This window comes from Lonchura striata, chromosome 7 (genome assembly GCF_050655825.1).
Source record: "Lonchura striata isolate lonStrDom1 chromosome 7, ASM5065582v1, whole genome shotgun sequence".
Lineage (NCBI taxonomy): Eukaryota > Metazoa > Chordata > Aves > Passeriformes > Estrildidae > Lonchura > Lonchura striata.
In genome coordinates this window covers 19,016,682-19,029,315 of record NC_140709.1, presented here as the reverse complement: position 1 = coordinate 19,029,315, position 12,634 = coordinate 19,016,682, and the positions used below count along the sequence as shown (strand labels likewise).

The 12,634-nt window shown below is 36.0% G+C and overlaps 1 protein-coding gene across 10 annotated transcripts in view; it reads right to left on the bottom strand.

Moving 5' to 3' along the window:
• Positions 1-12,634, bottom strand: part of B3GALT1 (beta-1,3-galactosyltransferase 1) — a 185,264-nt gene that overhangs the window by 130,945 nt on the left and 41,685 nt on the right. The window contains exon 1 of one of the 10 annotated variants that reach the window (XM_085584352.1): positions 2,512-12,634. This exon is cut by the window's right edge and continues 35,495 nt beyond it. The exons of the other annotated variants lie outside the window; for them this stretch is intronic. The gene's annotated coding sequence lies outside the window, so the exon portion shown is untranslated. The remainder of the gene's footprint in view (positions 1-2,511) is intronic. 10 annotated transcript variants of the gene reach the window in all.

Below are 12,634 nucleotides of genomic sequence, written 5' to 3'. Positions count from 1 at the left end.
AGGATCACAGTCTATTCTGCACTTCCTTTGAAGAAAGAACAAAAATAACACTAAATCTGGTGGTTAATAGTTCAACATCGACATAACAGCAAAAGACTAATTCTGTTTTTTGCAACCAAAAAGCAATTGGTAGTCAGAAAAAAAAAGATTAATATCTAGAAAACTAGAAGGGTAAAAGGACCAGGAAAAATGAGGAGTATTGAGGAATGCAATGTTATTTTGGGGGAAAAAAATTTCAGAATGGGATCTGAAATTGTGCTGGAATCATGCAGTTCACTGAAAGGAGATACCCTAATTGCAACAGTATCACTGAAAGTAAAACTGCATCTTGCTTTATTGCCACAATCAGTTAAAAATTAACTAAAAAACTACATAGGCAGTATGGATTCTTTTTCACCATAACAAAGATTAAGGTTCCATACAAATGCTCAGGTTCCAGAAGAGAAAAACATTCAAAATTGTGTAAATTTTTTGTTGAGGAAAAAATTAAAGAAGCATTCCCTACTATAAATAGGGGGAGAATTTTTTCTCCCACTATTTATACATTATTCATCAATAACTTATCCTTGCTAGAACTACTACAATTAAGGAAATGTCAGGACTTGCTCATACATATTTTGAACATAATATTGGATTAGCAAAATATAATAGTAGATGATACAATATTAAAATGAAATAAAATATATATCATCAAAATATTATATCTAGAATATAATAAACCACTTAATAATAGCAACCCTCCCCCCTTCCCTTGCTATTACAGAATGTGGTATCATTTAAAACCACGGAAGGATTTGTGCAATAGAGACATTTTAGAGAAAGTCACATCTTTGTTCTTGGTGTTACTTATTTAGATTGAAATGTCAGGTTAAAATTTCACAAAAGAGAAGAAGCCCAGCTGCTCTCAAAGCAGGAAGAGGCGGGGCCTGCTTCACACCTCAACCTGGCAGCCTCCTCCTTAAGATAAATGGGGGGAAAGCAACTGAAAGCCAGCATTTCCATAGGAACATTTTACAGTTTTTGCTCTCTGCTTTTTGCCCAGAAATGCAGAAATGCAAATTTCTCTTCAGAATATATTTTCAAGCACCTTTAATGTTGGTAGTTTGATGCACATACAGTTTCCATTATTGAAACAATTTCATATGATTTGGTTTTCAGATTACTAGTAGGTAGCATTTTGTTTCCACACAATCAGACTCGAAAAGTAGGGAAATGTAGAGTTCTTCTCAGTGACAGGAAAGGGATACAGTTCTTCAGTTAATTTGCAAAACTCCCCTTTTTTGCCAATATATTTATACCTATATTTATATTTTAAAAATTAATCCTGTATTCAATTTTGACATAATAAATAATCTTTTCTCTAAATACAATGCTTAGGATAAAACAGTGCATTCAAATAATATTTGCTCTTTGCCCTTTTTCAGTGTTTTGCTAACATATCTAGAATTGTTCTCACCGTTTTCCTAGAAGTATTGCATTCTGGTCATTTTAGTAACTACTTAAGAGGAGCTTTCAATGAAAACCTTCAAGTAAGAATGTTTTGAGAGTAGGAAATATTGTTGCTATCTTTGTGAAGAGCTTTGGGAGTCCTTGTTTTGTCATTCATGTTCCAAACCAAACATACTAGTTTTCATGGGCTAAGACTTGTTGATTTCTCAGCTTTGTTAGTAATATCTTGTGGAAAAAGCCCTCATTTTAACTCTGTTCCATTCATCACATAAAAAAAAAAATATTCCCCGCCTTTATACAATGGCAGAATGATTACAGCCACTTCCAGCAGCTTACATTGTTAGAAGATTATCTATATATGGCACAAACCCACATTTCTGTAATAACTGTAAAATTGGAAGAGGGTAGAATTCATGCCTAAGTTTATTTCCTCCAGTATTTCTGTGTTTGCTCTGTAAAGCTGATTTACTGATCTGTTTTCTGCTGCTGGTGCTAACATTTTGAGGTGTCTACCAAAAGGAGAAAAATGAGGAAAGAAAAATTTGAAAGACAAAGAATTTAGAACCAAATGTCAACAAATCCATTACCTAACCATAAATATAAAGGGGCTTGCACATCCAGCCTATCCTACCTAGGAAAGCTAAATTGTATTACAGTACTTTGATTTGTTCTTGCAAGTCCTCCTGTGTTCTATCTGTGCATTTGTATTTAAATTTGAGAACCTTTGTATAACACGCTGCAATAATTTGCTGTCTATTAAAAAGAAGTTCTATCTATAAATGTTTTCCAAGTAATACTATCCTTCCCAGCTGTAAAAAACTGGTGTAAGCTTCTTTAGAAAGAAAGCAGCCATAAATTGAAAAATTAACAATTGTCTTAAAAAATCATATTGGAATGTCTGTTCACTTAAGAGGTGCCCCTGTGAGGTCATCACCTTCCTTCTCCTTTTTCTTCTTTCCTCTTAAATCTCTTTATTGAAATTGGAAGCAGTGCATTGATCATCTTGAAAGATCAGAGGCAGTAATGAGTATTCAAAAAGGTATTTTTTCATATACCTCATACCTGTAAGTTTTCTTTTGAACAGATAGACATAATCTGAGTTTGCTGTTGTCCACAAAACATCCTTGTGGGTTTTCATTTTAGCTCTGCGAGGGGTGCCCTTGGTCACAGAGTTGATCAGACTTAACATATATTTTGCTCCACAGTAGCACTCTGCCTTTTACAGTCACAAATACTGTAACTGTAGTTTTAGTCTCCTTTCACTTGAACTTAATTCTAAAAAAGAAAATACAAACAATGAAATGTATAACTGAGCTAGTGGTTTCCTTAGGAAAGCTTAATACTGTCAGTGTTTTCCAAAAGTTGTAAAATAATTACTCACAGAGATCTGTAAGAAAACAAATGTTTCAGCAATCAATATGGTCTTAGATATACCTGGCATACTAATTTTGTTTTTTCAAAGTGGGCTATTACTATTCTTATTTTGCTATCAAGCTTATGCAAACATCATTGCATCACCCTTCAGAGGTTATTTTCTACAACAGGTCTTTGCTATTCAAAATTACTCTGGCAAAGCAAGTAAAATTTGAAACCCATCCACTGTTTTTCTCTGTACTTGAGTTCCTTCAGTAATAACAGATCAAACACAAAATGAAGTTTGTAGGTCCTTTTCTTTTGCATTCTAATGGGTAAATGGATAGATACTGTGTTTACCTTGGCTATTGCAGATGATGTTTAGTAGCTGTTTAGCTCTTGAAAATATGTTGCCTTATGCTGCACATTTTTTATCAACATTTAAATTCTAAAAGTTACAGTGGTTGAAGGTTTTGCTATCAGTATGATTTCCACTATACAGGACCTTTGTCCCTCATCTGGAGCAAGGCTGCAGATCCCAGAGCAGCAGCTTAGGCACACAGAAGTACTTCATGCCAGATTCTGCTTCTATGAAAAGATAAAAGTCTGGAAAGCAAAAGTCTTCCAGGTTTCCTTTACAATCTATATCCTAGTGAATTGGGGAGCAGATTCTGGCATCCGTTCTAAACGTAACAACTCAAAGAACTATTACTGTTGCAATAAGTACCTTTATCTCCTCTTTTCCCATGTGCTTTTGAATGCTTTTGTAAGTAACTGATTAGCAGAGAGCTGATGTTCTTCAGAGTGTGTGTATCCATCAAACTGTGATGCTAGGAGTTCTCTCCAAAATGGACTTCAGAGCCCAAGGCACCTTTGAATACAAAAGTTTTTCTCCTTCTGGATTCCTCAGATATTCTGATCAAACCTGCTGCTTTTACTGGGTCTTGCAGTGGCACGAAGGACAAAAAGAGTACACAAAGTCACCCCAAAGCTTACAATGCCTCTTTAACAGCACATACTCTGGCTGTCACATCTGGTAGATTGCAGGTATTTAAATGACTGCAGTGTTACTGCAGAGTCCTAGGGCAGTAATGTCTTCTTTAAGTTGCTAGTACTTTAATATTACTGTTATTTTTTTACTTCTTTTGTAATGTTTGGTGCTTGACATACATAACAAATCTCCAGTGCTAATATAAGTTACCACACTGCTCCTTGCTTTAGAGGTTCTATTGCAAGGCAGGACACAGAGGTTTTTCTCTGGAGACTTACTGCTAGATCCTTATCTGGAATAATGTTTGAGATGTGTCTATATTATTTCAAGCTCTTCTTCTTAGTTTTGATCTTCAGGATTGAATTTTTCAGTTTTAGGGTTGGTGTGATGTGGCTGCTGCCTCTTCTGTCATCTCCTCACTTTTGGGTCCTGGCTGTGTATGTTTGAGAAAACTGTTCAAATGTCACCACACTGAGCCATGGCACAGTACTACTTGAGACAACTATTTCCTGCACATTGGATTGTGAAAAGAAAATTGAGCATATATATATATATATTAAATATCGTTGTTCTCAAATCTGAATAAATAAAAAAACCCTTTTTTGATGTGTGTTGATCACATCTAAACTGTCCAGCATTATTGCAGCAGTCAGAGCAAGCCAACTGCATTATTATATTCACTTCTTTTAGTGCAGGTCATTTTATAAATAGCATTATTGGTCAAGTTGTCAGCAAGATTAGACAAGCATTTAGTGAGGTTGTGGGTTACATATTACTGGATTCAGTTCAACTGTGTTTGGTACTAGATGATTTACTTAAAATATTGTGACCTTGTATTCATGAAAAACCACTAACATCTTCATTTCCAGACTCATGCATGACCTTGGAACTAATTTTATTCGATATTAGATATGCCCTAACTGTACCAAAAATGTGTATGTTCAAATATCTCAGCTCTTGTATTTGCAGTTGCTGAATCCTGTTCCGATCCTAGCCAACCAACAAGGATAATCTCTGGTTTTACTCTTGACTAGCACCTCAGATAAAACAGCATATAGGAAAAATATGCTTCTGGCGATCATGCATCCTTGGCATATTATATGATTAGTTTATATTCTATTTCTCCATATTAGAAATCATTCCTTCACCCTGACAACCCAAAAAAGAATATATGTCCTTATGTCTGTCATACTTGATTCTCAATTTTGAGCTGCAATGATCTGATAAATCAGTTTTGTGCAATTGATGTTTTTATATTTTTTACTGTCATACTTCAAGTATACACTTTGAATCTGATGTACATCAGCTGTAAACCTTTTCATTTTTGTTGTTTTAGCACTCTAGTAATTTTAAAGTTTTGGAATAATCTCTGCCAAAGTTATGCCATATTTGGGACAGCTCAAAACTACAGTTTATGTAAGTTTTGAAGATTTCTTCCCCACACCCAAAACTATCCTACTAAGCAGGCAGGAAACTAGTAAGGATTAAGGTGAGGAATTATACAAAAGACTGTAAATCTTGACCAAGCCATCTTCATTTAATTCCCATCCTCTGTTGCTCTGTCACAGTGCTGAGATCACTGATAAGCAACATGGCCTTCCTCCCAGTTCTTCAGTGAGCCACAGCACTGCAGTGGGAACTTGAATGTCCCTGAGCAGGAGCAGCAAATGGCAATGGATGGAGTAGCTTAAGACTCTTCCCAGCAAAATCCTCGTACCTTTGGGCCTTCCCCTGCCTTTGTCAGGGTATAGGAAACCTCACATGAGTATCCATTAGCTTGGGTAACAAAACCATTTTTTTGCCATTGTGATGTATGCTAGCATACATCATGGGACACCTCATGCCCATCTTGCTTCTCTCTTAAGCAAACTTTGCCCAGTCCAGCAGTTGATAATGAACAAACAGTGTAGGAGCCTGTAACCTTAAATATATACTGTTATTAGTGACTACCAGGATTGCTTTGTTTTACAGCTTTCTTCCTCAAGTTGCCAGGAATTTTGAAGAAGACTAGGCTCCATTATATTACTGTGCTAATGTACTTAAATTTTCATTAATAATCTGAAGCTAATGGTATGCTGGGCCAGCAACTTAATTTTAGAAGATAAAGACTTGACTATTCCAAAACACTGAAGTTATTCACTGGATATGGAACAAATCTAATTCTCTTAGATCAGAATTTACATGATATTAAATGTATTCTGACAGCACAATGATAAAAGAAAATAGTGTGCAGAGCTGTACTGGCTCCATTCATCTTTATATTTGGGGAAGATTTTTTTCCCACTTGAACTTTGCGTTTGAAGAACCTTCCACAAAATGCAAATAAAAGGAGAGGGGTTCAAATCTAGTAGCTCATGTTTCAAGCTTCTGATGTCATCAAAGTCATAACAAGTGGCTTGGATATATTACGAATCATCAGATAAGAATTCAGGTATATTATATTAAAAAAAAACCCCAGGCATTCAATTTTAGCTGGAATAGTGGTAATTAATAGACACGGATCAAAATTTTTTTGCAAAAATCTCCTCAGAGCATAATATTGACTTATTGCTATGAATAAAATACCATGCTATGATCCCTAAAATGTACAGCAAATTTAGCCAAGTGCCCTTACAAACACCAAAGATATCAGACACCAGTGTGAAAAACAGTATTGTCAAATTCCTGGGTTTCTTCTGTCTTTGGCTGGTTTTTGACCATGGGCTATTATTGCACAGGCCAAGGACAGATATTTGTGATTTGTGTTTCTTCAAGCTACCCACAGCTTTCTGAACTGGAAAATTGCCTACTGGACAGCATCCAGCAACTGTCCAGGGCTGTGCTAGAATGGCAAGAAACTTGGGAAGGTAATCATTAATCTGTGTCCATGCTGCCTGGGCAGATACCAGGCTCGCTTATGACCTGCCCAGGGCACTGAAGAGTTGGGATTTCTGACAGAGGCTCAGTGTTGCTGCTTCACAGATCTGAATGTGCTGACAGGATTATGCCAAGCCCTGAGCCACCAGTAATGGACACAGTAAAGAATCCTGAATAGAAGTGAAGATATGAACAGCAAAGAGTTGGCAGAAGTCATTGTTTAGTTTTGTTTCTTTGCCCTAGCTTCCTACAGGCAATATTTTTTTAACCCCTATTATGCTTTTGAATGCTTTTCCTGTGCATGTTGTCAGTGTTATAAAGGTTTCTTTTATGTATTGCTGTCCCTTTTGTTCATGTTCCAGCTTTCCATAGGGAACACCAAGTTTTCTTCCTAGTCGCTGGGCTAGAGAAAGCTGCAGATGCCTCAAATGCAATGTCCTCAGCCCTCCTACTAAGTACACTGTTGTGCTTCTCTGTAGCATCCCAGCACTTCAAGGGATTTAGGCCAAGTGAAAAGGCACAGAAAGCTGAAACTCAATTTATTTTGAGCCTGGACCATTGTCACCTCGTGAACTTGTCTGAAGTTTATATCATTTAACATGTACGAGCTTGCAATAGTCTGTTGTATCTGAACAATTGATTAAATGGATTCCACAGAGAAAATCTGGAGATTCGAGCACTTTGGACTTGAAGCAATTGCACATGTACAGCAGGAGTTCTAATTCCTTCTCTTAGGCATAAGAATTGAAAATAACTTTTCTCAAAATGAAGCTCACAAAGGGGAACACAGGATTTTTTTCTTGCATCTATCAAATTTCTTTTTTTAAGCAGTTGTATTAATAAAGGATCACTGGAGACATTCGCTGTCTCTAAGTCTCTAGTTTTAGGAAGCTGTTCATTTGATCTTAGAAAACATTAAGCATTACTTGTGATCTTTGATCACTATATTTTAATAAAACAGCTCAACCTTTCTTTATTCTCTGCTTCCCTGCTCCTGGGGTTGTTTTTCTAGTTCATCCTTTCTTCTAGTATTACATTATTTATATAAATAATTTCCATTGGCCAGATTAATGGAGTTTTTCTTCCAGTTTGACTTCCCAGGAAATGACATTCCATATTAAATAAGGAATAAATTCAGTTCATTCAACAATCTCCACAAGGCAGGATATGTAAACCAAGCCATGAAGTCTCCTGATCTCTCTCCAGGTTGCCTGGAACCTTACAACCTACTTGTGGTGCTGGGGTCTCTGCACATGTTGTTGCCTGCACACAGACACAGTAAGGACTAAGCTCTCCCTGGAAAGCCTTGGCTGATGTAGAACCTCTATGTGTTTGCTCATGAAATAAATGTGAGTTCAAACTCAAGGAATGTTTGTACACAATCCTCTAACAAATCTGGGTAGATTTAAATCAAATTTTATTAGATTAATTTTGAACTGTAATTTCTGATTCCTGTTTCTGACTTGTGAAAAGGTATATATGAAACAAATCTGGCAGATCTTCTCTGTTCACTTAGAAATTAGGTTTTATTTTCATGATTTTTACATTGAGCATTACTTAAAATAGTACTGACAGTACATTACTGACATTTCATTATTATACCTAAAAAATTACTACTGCGCAAAATTTGCTTTTTAAAAATGTTGTTTTAGCTTTCCTAGTGTAAAGCATAATGAGTAAATTTATGTTTAAAAATATCATTTGAGCTGATACTATTATATCCATACCTTGTAAAAGTAGTATTTAGAAAGTTATATGACATAAACCCAGTATAATATAAATAAACCCTGTAGGGTAGATTATTCTGTTGGAAGTACTCAGAAACCTAAGTTCAACATGCATGAAAAGATTAACTCTTCTATTTTTAAAAATTATCTTTCTGTTTCAGAACCAATACCACATTACATCACAGTTAAGACTTTTTGAGGTAAAGTCCATGAAAAATAAGCTGCTTAAAACCAAACACAGTCCAAAACCTAAAGGCATTGCTAAATCTATGTAAGAAAATGTACTTAAACACAATATTCTGACAATGGCATAGGGTATTTTCAGACTCCTTTAACACATGAAAACCAGTACTTGGAAAATTTAATAATATAATTACATACATTTCATCACTTTATTTAACAGAATGACAGAACTTCACTGAAATGTTATTAGAGTTTTTAATTTTAAATTGCTTATTGAATGGACTGATTTTGACCTTTAGCCAATGATAAAATTAACCATAAAAGCAAAATAATAAGATCTTCAGGTACTGCAATTTGTGATAGCTACTACTAGGTCAGCAGAGCTTTGAAAGTTTATCACTCCTGTCTACTCAATTAATTCAAGACATCTGTTTGGATTCTGGATGTGCCAAGAGACCTACTGTAAATGAAGTAATATCTTTACAGAGATAATATTTTTTATTATGTTTCTAAGCACTGAAGTTACTCATGAGTTTTGTATTAAAAACACATTATCTGTTGTTCTTAGATTCTGTCTATATGGTAAACCAATTATAAGCTAAATTTTTAATGCATCATATTTTGCATATCTCACTTCCCTAAAAAGAGCATCCAGAAAACTGCAAATAATTTTTACTTTATCATTTTAAAGAATCCTACTGGAATGGCCAGTGGACAATTTTTTTTCTTGTAGTTTTCTGTTACAGAAAAGCTCTTTCAGAGCTCTTTCTTTTGTGAGGGTTCAGTATCATTCAGTAAATGCAGTTAGTAAAGGTAACAGTGCTATGGAACAATAGATAGTATTATCCATAATACATACTATTATCCACAAGAAGTCAATATGTTGGTGATCCAGTCTGTTCAACATGCACATTAACCCTTTGGGATTCACAGCTCAGTAGAAAAGACCAGTCCCTCTGATCAGCATATTCAAGACAAGTAACACACAAGCATGAGAATGTGCTCTGTGCCTTCTCAGTGGAGGTGTATCCAATTTGATGTAGTCTTGCTGCCCAGAGAATGACTTACCATAACATGTTCTCATTGTGCATCATTTTGTAGTGACTTTCAGTCTTAGTGATGATACAGGTACTTTTAAAGATTATTTTTCTTCATTTATTCACACTGTACGCATAAAATAACCACAGCACAGTTTTCACTAAATGATCTAAATCCCATGCCTAATTTATAGTATTAAAACCTGTTCCATTACCTGTAATTTCCGAACTCTGCAGTTTAGACTGTAACTCCCTATGTTCACCCCAGTTTTTGCAAACCCAGACATTCCTGCCTTTTAAAGTTTACAAGAAACAATTTATTAGAGAAATCCATATGTGCTATTTTGTTTGTAAATTTTCATAATCTGAGGATGTCTGCATATTCCATTTGTCTATTTTTTCTTCAGGATTATAATTCTTTAATCATATCTGTGTTTCTAATGAGGCATGTTTCATTAAAAAGGCTAAAAACCGTGTTCAACCTGTGCAATTAGAAAGTTAATTTCATTTTTATATTTTATACTTGATTGTTGTTTTATGTATGGAAATTTGACAAAATGGCTACCTGTAAGTGCTTAGTTAGGAGATTGTACTTGCTTATACAGTGTTATTGTCCATGGTAGCTCTGTATTTAGTTCTGTGAAGTCTTTAGTCAATACTAACCAAAATGAATCACTTTAAAAATGAGTAGCTATGTCACACTGGAGACCATAATGAATTTCACAGCTTAGCACCATTTCTATATTTCAAAGAAAGGTCGAAACTACATATTGTATTCTCAGCTAGACTGCAGTGTCATTTATATATAAAGAGTCTCAAAAGATTATGACTTTACATTTATTATGCTGTCATTACAATGTATATTCTTCCTCTAGGTCCCAAGACCTATACAGTTGCTTAATGGAGCCAGTATATATTTATTAGTTAAAAAATAATTTAAATTCCTATTGCGTTTGACAAGTAGTATGAGCTGTAGGTGTTAACAACACCCTGTCTTTTCCCTCTTGGTTACATTTGTCTGTAGTGTACAAGCTAGAGGAAAGCATTCCGACACCTAGAAACCATCAATAGGAAATTCTGGGACGAGGGTGTAGCTTTGTACTGCTATTCATTCATCTCCTTTGTCACCTGGATAATACTCAAAGGCAATTTCAGATGTATTTCTACTTCTAAACAGAACTTCTGTCATAGTTCAGACACAAGCTGCATTTTTAATGTCGTTACCTTTCAAATTTCCTGCTCACAGAAAATGTACACTTTGTGATCCAGCTGAAATTCATAATGTGTGAGGCACCCTATCCTCACTGCAGTGTTGTGCCACCAGAGACTTCTGCCTTGAGTGCCAGGAGAGGCTGTTCTGTGCAGACTGTGGACCTCAGCTACACCTTCCACATCACCTGCCTCTCACAGGAGCCAGAGCCCACAGGCTGCTCCAGGCTGCCTTTCCCGTGTCTGAGTGAATCCTGCATCACCACGCTCTGTACAATCACGGTGGTTCTTTTCACATGTACTATTTTTCACGCTGATAATTCAAATACCTGCATGCTGGCCAGTCAGGCCTTAGGTAGATGTTCACTAAAAAAATGCTAGTTTCCAATTAATGATATTATCTGCCCTGTTAATATCATAAAGTCACAGAACACTTTCCTACCTTGAACCACTGATTAATTTTCAGATTACTTTTCCTAAACCTCTTTTTTACTTTAGCTCTTCATCATCAAGCAGTGTAATATAAAACAGATAAATCAATATTGATATACTTTAGTTGTATCTTATGCTACACAGTATAGCTGTATCTTAGTAGAAAAAAGGAATAAGAGCTATATTTTGAGGACTATACTATATTCATAGACTATTGTGAGGAAAGAGATAAAAAGCTATTAAATTATTCAGTTGTGTGACATATTTGCACAGCCCTATTAAATGTCCACAAGAAATATTTCTTGGTTCGTACTTAACAATTTCACATAGTGGATATTAGAGTTTATGGACAGACAAGAAGAAAATTTGGCAAGCAAAATATATTTTGAAAAATACAGGGAAATGAAATGTCATCTTGTTTTTGTATTACAAAAACACAGACTAAGTTTCAGGGAGCATATTTATTTTTATCCCTTATCCCTAGTGGAAATCAGTCCTGAAATAGGTAAAAGATTTATTCTGTGGTATCCACAGGTTTGCAAGATGCTTAAAAATGACTGCTACAGCAACTAGTCTGCAGGTAGTCTCCTGCGTTTCCAGGAGGGAAATGGAGACTTAAGTCCATTCTATCCTAGGCACATTGATACTTAATTCTAGGCTGAGGAAAGGTGCCTATTTCCACTGAGTATTAAGATAGCTGAGTATTCACCCCTGAGCTGGGTCTAATACAGATATTATACCCTCTCAAAAAACAGCTGAGAAGCTCCCTATCAATTAATCCAATGATCACACCAGTTAAGGAGTTAGAAAAAGTAGGTCCAAATTTAGGATTTAGCTCCCTGCCTAATCTTGAACAGGCTTGAAATGTATATTTTGCATCTGCCAGCATATCAGATTCAAGGTTCCCTCTACCCACCATGCTACCAATGCTACATGGAGCAAATGGATTCTCTTATCACGCAGCATGCCCAGATTGGAAAAGTGAATCACCCTGGGATTTTGGTATCAGGGCATGACAGTGTTGGTGTTCTGAAACAGACCTCTGGAAGCTGGTGGACTTTGCATTAACAACAAAATAACAACTGAAGCCAGAAGTAGAGATTGGCTGAACCCCCCAAGCTTTAGGCTATTTAGAGTTCACAGCTTCCTTCTGCAAAATACTCAAGCATTAAGGAATTTATTAGTGGACTGTAGGGCATAGGAACATTTTAGATGTCAGCCTGGCAGGGACACAGGTGAATCCAGCCCCTCTCCAATGCTGAGGCAGTGATGTGTACCCACGTGTGCACTTCAGCGCCATCGGGAGCCTCCCTGCTCTCCAGCAGCCTCCTCTGGCATCAAAATCCACCTTGTATCAAACTGCCTGGGTGCTGCATATTCAGGCAATGCACAACTGA